This window comes from Fukomys damarensis, unplaced genomic scaffold (genome assembly GCF_012274545.1).
Source record: "Fukomys damarensis isolate Sample0158 unplaced genomic scaffold, DMR_v1.0_HiC HiC_scaffold_2, whole genome shotgun sequence".
NCBI classification, from domain to species: domain Eukaryota; kingdom Metazoa; phylum Chordata; class Mammalia; order Rodentia; family Bathyergidae; genus Fukomys; species Fukomys damarensis.
The window spans coordinates 48,919,839-48,927,813 of NW_022900914.1; the positions used below are offsets into that span (position 1 = coordinate 48,919,839).

Sequence of the window (7,975 nt, forward strand, 5' to 3'; positions counted from 1 at the left end):
GCAAAGATCTACTATCTAAAATATAAAAAAACTCAAATAAATCATCCCCCCAAATATAAAGACCCATTTCAAAAATGGGCATCTGAAATGAACAGACATTTCTCAGACAAAGAAGTAAAAGCATCAAAGAAACATACGAAAAAATGTTCAACATCACCGGTTATTTGAGAGATGCAGATGAAAACAACACTGAGATTCCACCTCACTCCAGGAAGAATGGCTGCTATCAAGAAATCAACCAATAACAAATGTTGGTGGGGCTGTGGGGAGAAAAGAACCCTTCTTCTTTGTTGGTGGGCGTGCAGACTGGTGCAACCACTGTGGAAATCAATATGAATATGACTCAAACAACTAGGATTAGAAGTCCCATTTGACCCAGCTATTCCTCTGCTGGGTATCTTCCCAAAAGAATTAAAAGAATCATGCCACAGTGATACATGCTCACCCATGTTTATAGCAGAGTAGAACAAAGGTGAAACATGTCCCAACTGTGGCCAGAGACACATCTGTTGGAAATGAGGCCTCAACATAAAGACAAAATTACCAGGCCTGCAAACTTACTCAAAAGATAAACACCAGGCTAATAAAATCTGGATAGACATAAGTCACCCTGTGGGTGTCCAAGACCTCTGGACCCATCCTTTCCTAGGAAAGTCTTTGTTCCTCCCATACACACCTACTATGTGACTTGTTTTGATGTAGGGGGAAGAGATGTAACTCCCAAACCTGCTAGATATTTGAAACATGAATTTGTGTTCTCTAAAATTGAAGAATGAATTCTAGGAACAAAAGAGGTTAAGAGTAGGGAAAATTTATTGAGGGAAAGAAAGCTTCGGTCTAAGAGAGACAGAGAGGGACCAGAAAGTGGGTTGCCTCTTCATGCAACATTATTGTGATAGATAAATGGAAAAGAGGCAATCTATAACTGAATGGAGCAGAGCCTCCAATGACCTTACTTCATAATTAAACATATTACTCAGATGTACATGAGCAACAAGATTTATTTTTTACCCCACCAATGTTAGTGTTTGCTTGTTGCTACTGTAGAGTCAATTAGGTCTTGACTGATTTTCAAGGAGATAGATCACAGGCCCTCCCACTGAGCACAAGGAAGATGATGTGTTAGATGAATCACAGGAATATACAGCACTCTCCAGATCATGTTCGGCCTGTCTTCTGGAAGCCCATGCTCTGGTAGAGGCCCAGGACACTATGATGCAAAATGGTAGTCTCAATGACAACTTCACTGTAGCGTTGGTCCTAGGCAAGATGCAGGAGAGTCCCCAGCAGGGCCTTTGTTATCCCCATCCCTCAGTGCCCCACCATCGAGAGGTGAAACAGCTGTGTCTGCTTCTTCCCTAAAGGTGTGTTTTTCAGTGGCAGAGCACATACAGTGCCCACTACCTTCCCCTCCTCACTCAGCCACCAGAAGCAGGAGCCACACCCACTAAAGCAGATTTTGGTGATGTCAGCCATGTCTATGTACAAGAAGGTGGCCATTTCTCTGTTCCAGGGGTATTTAGCAAGGAGTTTCAGGAAAACAAGAAGGGTGACACTGGACACAATGGCCAGGAGCAAGGAACCAGAGACCAGGAGTAGGGAGAGAGGCACCCAAGTACAAACACAAGGCTGCAGGGCAGCGTCAGCATGTGTGGAAGGTGTCAAGAATGTGCTCCAATATACCACTGGAGAGCAAATCTAGGACTCATTAGTGGTCACTCTCCTGGTATTTGTGGATGTGTAAAGAGCCACAGGAACACTTCTGTCTGAAATCTGTATGTCCACTAGAGTCAACTAGATCAGCTCACACACCTTCGCTGTAGTCCTGAAGAAAGGAGAAGTCATGTGAGTTTCCCTCTGCTCCAGGCCTCTTCTGAACCTTGGAGACCCTCCTATAGGGTTTGCCTTTCTGCGATCTCCCAACAGAAAGCAGGCTACTATCACGAGAAACAGTTTAATGTCAAAGCACCTCATCTGATAGGAACCCTCATCTCTCCCCTTTCTATCTGTTTGGTTTAATCATGACTATTAACTTCTCTAAGCCTGTGTCTTCATCAGGGACAAATTATATGAAGCACTAGTATATAAAGTCTCTTCTCCCTTCATGATCACTACTCCATTACAAGCTTTCTTTCTAAGCTTCTTGCTCCATTGAGATGGCACCTGTATCAGCAAGACTGGAGTCCCCACCTCTTGTTCCTTCTCTAGCTCCATCTATAAGAAATCTTATGTGATGTGCTTATGCAGAAGATCCCATCCTCTGTGAAGGTTTCTCAGTGAAAAAGAAAAAGGTAAACACCAAAAGCACCTGACCTTGAGATCCTCAGGAAAGTCTGTGACTACAGGCCCTGGACTTTGAGATCCTCAAACTTGTACCTGTGTCCTCTTATCACAGAGAAAGTACTTGAGGAGTCCTCAGTCCTCGGCCTTTGACCAGCATCCAGGAGAGACATTCCACAGCCTGCCCCATCTCTGGGGGAACAACCTGATAGGCCATATCCTGGCCAATTTATTAATTTGTTAATCATAAACTCCAGGATTATGGAGCTGGGCTATAGTGGATAAGGGATCACAAGTCCACTCATCTTGTAAACATTTAATAATTAATTTGTAGGTGGCAGCAGGGGATGAAACACCCTTGTGATCCTCATCCTTGTGGGAGACCTGCCACCTTCCTCTTGTTCCCTTCAGGCCATGATATTGCCCATCCAGCACACTCAGCCCTCTCTGAGGTCCAACCTGGTTCTCTGTTACACATATACTAGGAACCTGTGGACTGTGTCACTAACCATGAGCTCTCTCATCATGAGCATCAGTCCAGATCCCCTGACTCAGCAGCAAGGGCCCTAATACCTGCATTTTTTTCCTGCCAAAGTTTTACCTAGTCCCCAAAAAGATGGATCCTGGACAGTTCCACACACTGTGGGCCTTGGTGGTGGTTCAGAGCTGGTGCATCACACTTCTTACACATTTTACTTAAGTATGTGCCTCACTAAAACAGGCAAAGCTAAACTGAAGAACAAATCCCTCTCCATGAATGTTTTCTTTATGGAAGGGATGCTTCTCTTTCAAAACCAAACTCACCTCTGTCCACATACACTATGCCTGCAGACCAGAGGTGTTGTCACACCTCTCATCACTCCTTGAAGCAGGAAAACAGCAGAAGCTAGTGTTTTTGTGTAGGATTTTGCTTGTATTTATAGTGGGTAGAGGATGAGTGGGCACTCAAGACTCAAGGAGTCTTCCATGGAAAGAACTCCTCAGGAATTCTTTGGGTGTATGGACACAGGAATCCCTCTGAACTGTGACAAGAGCTGAGGAGGCAGGTTCTCAGGATGCAGGGAGTGAGGGCAGCTTGTCAGGCTGAGCTAACATGAGCGCATAATCCTGAGGATGGAAGAAAGCATGGTTTGGGGAGAAAGCATGTCTTGGAGCTTCGGGAGTTCAGGTGCAGGAACGTGAGAGCCACTGGCCCAGGTTACAGCATGGGATTCCTGACCACTGTTACTTAAGGCCTAGTGTGAGGAGTGCACAGGATGAGCAAGTGGACAAGCAAGCAAGGGCCCCACACTTTTTACAAGGTCTGGGGTGCCAAGTGCATGGTTTTCATGCTGTAGCCTGGAAGTTTGTGCAGATAAAGGAACAGGTACCAGAATCTATCATCCCGAACTTGACCAGCTTCAAGCTCAAGTCCTATGTGAATTACTGCATTCTGGCTAGCACAGACACGCAGCTGACAGCCAGAGTGCTCTTCATGGAAACAGTTGCACCTGCCATGGAAAGGGATTTAAAGGAAGGCACTTTTGATCCTGACAACCTGGAAAAGTCTGGCTTCAAGCCCACCCAGGAAGGTAAGCTCTTCCAGCTGTATCCCAAGAATTTTCCTTGCTAGAATGCAGTAATGACCATAGGTTTGCCTGTGAACTACAGACTGAACTGACACAGGCTCAGATCGAGTCCCAGAGAGGTGAGAACATTCCCTTCTGGCATTTCTATTAAAGGCCTTTGCTGCTGTAAAAACAAAACAAAACAAAACAAAACAAAAACGGTCAACATGGCCAATAACGGAGGAAATCAGGGAAGGAATGAGTGACCTTTGTGAGGTCAGTGTCCATGCTGAATAGCATGGACTCTATTCCAAGAATAAAGGATGATATACGTATGTATACACCTGGGAACAGCATGAGCAGTGCCTAGTGAATCTGTGTGTGTGTGTGTGTGTGTGTGTGTGTGTGTGTCTTTGGTCTGCACGTGGAGAATAAAACCAAGAAGCAGAAAGTCTGCCTGACTGCTAAGAGGTCACAGCTGCATTTCCAGGGCCCAGAACCGAAAGCCATATCCACCTCTGTCCCTCATTTCAGCCCTAATTACACATCTCGTTGATCAGCACTGATATCCCTGTCATAGGTCCTTTCTGTGTCTTACCACATCATTGTCTAGTTCAGAGCTTATACTATGACAATAGTGTCCATAGTGAGAGGTTGGAGAGGTGCTAACCTGGGAGAACCATCTCTTTCTATGAATTGGTAAAATAACATACAGAGGGTGAATCCCTAAAGAATTATTAAATATAATGGAGAATAGCAAAGTAATACAACAAGATTTGTGTGCTGTAGGACACTGTGCAACTACAAATGATTGGAGGCAACAGAAAGGTTTTATAGAGAAATTAGGAAAATTACATGAGATATTTGGAAAGAAGAATTCTTGGCCAAAGGATTAAAGTCCAGGTGATTAATGAATCAGTAATCACAATGGCACGAGTCTCACCTTGAACCAATAGTCACTGGATAAATGTCTTTGCATGAGTATTCACTGCAGGAGGTGGTCCTAGCCTTTGTACACAGTGTCTTGGTGAGTCTTTGGTGACTATTTCCTGTTAATGTGTACACATTCATAAGATTATTCCTTCCTATCTTCCCTAATTATTCATTTGGTTAAGGGTTGACAAAAGTAACTGCTCTTATTCTGATAACTTCCATTATATAAACATTCAGAATTTATAAATACATCAATTTCAGTGTCAATTCAGCAATACTAAGGATGTTCAAAATGTGGTACAACAAGCACTGATTTTAGGTGTGGGTATGAAAGGGAATTCTCAAAGGGCATGCAAGGTCTTACATTTGGGCCTGAAGGCAGCCTCACTACCCAGACTCTCCTGAATATTGACATTCATGGTAGTTTCAGGGAGCTGTAGGCCAGCCTAGTTCTGGTGATATTCTACTCCTCTGGTTGTTCTTTGCCTGAACCAAATTTCATTTCATTTTATACATTATATCCAAGCTTTCTGTGATGCCAAGTTTGAGAACTCAAAAACAAGATAATTTCTGAAATATATTCATTTAAAGAGTCTAAGAGTTCACTATCAATTACATGGGTCCCAGAGCCCCATGAGAAGCTGGCCTGCAATTGGACATTTGCTGCAGATCATGCAAAAGTAAATAAAGTATATGTGTGTATCCTGGAGGTAGCATGTAGCTCTTATGATTCACGTCTTGATTTGTCATCAATGAAGTCTTACTGAGGGAACAGAAAAATAACACAACCATTTGAATTATCTTAGCAAATGTTATATTTCACTTTTCTGAGTAGGATTTTATAAAAAGGAACACAAAAATTCATAGAAAATACTAAGAAATCTTGTTTTGTCTCCAGTTGCTAGGAAAAAGTAGTATTTCCAGCAATCTTGGGCTCCAAAGTCCTAGTAGCCTAACCCAGGATCACTGCTTGAGAAGCAGCATAAGAGCAAAGAATAATGACAAACAGGAGACTAAATTCTTCCATTTACGGAAAAACAAAGATGTCCTCCTTCCTTTTCTTGGAGCATTGTCTTTGGAAAACTTGTCACTGTAAATGCAACAGCAATAAGCTTCTTTTCAGGCTTACACTCAAGATTTCTCAATGATCTGGGAGCCTCTTCTAATGCAACATGCAGGGACATGGTGCTCTGCATCCCCATCTTTGGAGAAAAGAGGGGATTAACTCAGATTTTAAGTGGACAATCCACTCTGTCATGAAGATAGGAGTCCCTTTTGGTTTGCCTAAGCTACTTGCTAAACCCAGATGAGCAAGTGTCCCACATGAATACAGAGTGAACATTGTGTGATCTGTGGTATAGATGAATCTTCTGCCTCAGTTTGTTGTTAGGCAGAAGAGGGTGGTATGAGTGTGTGTGCTGGCTGTGCTATGGGTGACGTTTCTTCCTGTCTTTTTAGCCTCCTAGCAGACTGCTTGTGATGAGTAGCACACTCAGGTTTATACTTATTCATTGATAAAAAGTGTTTTGTTTCATTCATACTCTGCAGAAAGGCTTTCTGGTGTTTTGTTTTGTTTGGTACTGCGGATCGAACTCGGATCCTTGCACTTGCAAGGCAGGTGGTGGAACCACTGATCTAAGTCCCAGGCCCCAGAAAGGCTTTCTAAGGTAGGGGAAATTTTCATTTTGCATTCTATTTCTCTGAGGCTGGAAGGCTTCTTTGGGGTTTCCCCAGCAGGAAACAAGATTAGAACAAACATTCAACCATTCTTCTTCCTTCTGGCAAGTAGATCAGTCATAGCAGAAGCTGCTAGAGGCCTCATGAAATCCATAACACCTGGAAAGAATTCTGTTGCATTTCTGGCTTCCCTGGGTCAGTGTCAGTTACACTCGGCTCACTGCTTTGTGCATCCATCTCCACTGATTCTCAGGAAGGGGACTGGGGAGATCCTGCCATGGAGCCAAAGTGAATTTGAATATGGAGGTAGAAGTCCTCCCCTGGGACAAGATGAGGGTGTAGATATGATAGGCTAAATGGTCTCAAAGTTATAACCTTTTCCCTGGAGCCAATGAGACTATCTCTGGGCTGACCCATGTGGTCATATTTTGGAACCCCTCTCACACACAAAGTAGTGGTGTGGGCCAGGATGAGGGCCAATGGCAGGGTTCTGGATGCACTGTAGGTGTCTGCAGAGGGTTACCTGGGAGTGGAGTGCACAGTCACCCTGAGGGACTCACCTCCTTGTATTTCATCAGGGACAAGTCCTCTCTTCCACTGGGAAAATTATCTGGTGTCTAATTGTCTCTACCTGAGTCTCTGCCAAGAAGAAGGACCTGAGCTCTGCCAAGTCTCAGACCATGTGACCCCTGCCGTATGAGCCAGACTCTGGGCCTGGCCTTCGAGGCCTGGCTGTCCTGCACTTGGGCTCCAGATATTGTCACCTCACCTCTAATCTTTGCCAGGTAGGCCTCCCTACTCCTTCCACTCTTCTGTGCATGTAACCACATCTCAGCTTCTTCTGGACTCAGTGTCCACACAGATGACAGGTGGAGAGCACCATTCTTTGAGCTAGCAGTCCTCACTGAGCCAGCCTGAGATTCAGCTCTGTAAGTTGGGGCCAAAGCGCCTTGTGACCTGCTCCTTGTGGCCTGCTCCTTGTGCTCTGCTATGGAGGGAAAATCAGACGTGGGCTCATCATTGCTCTCGACCATGGCCCCAGGCTTTTATGCCAATCTCCTGAGCCAATTTCACCTACTTACGAAGACACCGGAAAATCCCTCCTAGGCTGCCCTCTCAGGTGAGGCTGATTTTGTACTCTAGCACTTGTGCCAGGCCTCCTTCTCCACCATTCTACCGTCTCCTTTCCATTAAGAATGTAGCTAACCTGTATCCCGGCTGACTACCCGACTGCACGTTTGCTTATTACCTTCTACCACACTCTAAATGCACCAAATACTTGTTCTTGTTTGTATTTAGTACCTCCACCAAGCAGGGTACTTGTCAAGAATGTAACTTACCCCTAAAACAGTAGTTCCACTTCTCATCACCTTCCTGAAATCCCAGTACATTCTATGTTCTGAAGGTATATTTATATATGTGTGTGTGTGTATGTGTGTATATATATGTGTATATATATGTGTGTGTGTATATATATATGTGTGTATATACATGTGTATATATATATGTGTGTGTGCGCACACACACACACACACACA

At 44.2% G+C, this 7,975-nt stretch overlaps 1 protein-coding gene and 1 pseudogene across 3 annotated transcripts in view; one reads left to right on the forward strand and one right to left on the reverse strand.

Annotated features, from left to right (window-relative positions):
- The window catches only part of LOC104852101 (N-acetyltransferase family 8 member 3), a 44,444-nt gene that overhangs the window by 23,452 nt on the left and 13,017 nt on the right, over positions 1-7,975 (reverse strand). The gene's annotated exons all lie outside the window — the stretch shown is intronic.
- LOC104852105 lies at positions 2,554-4,209 on the forward strand (annotated as a pseudogene).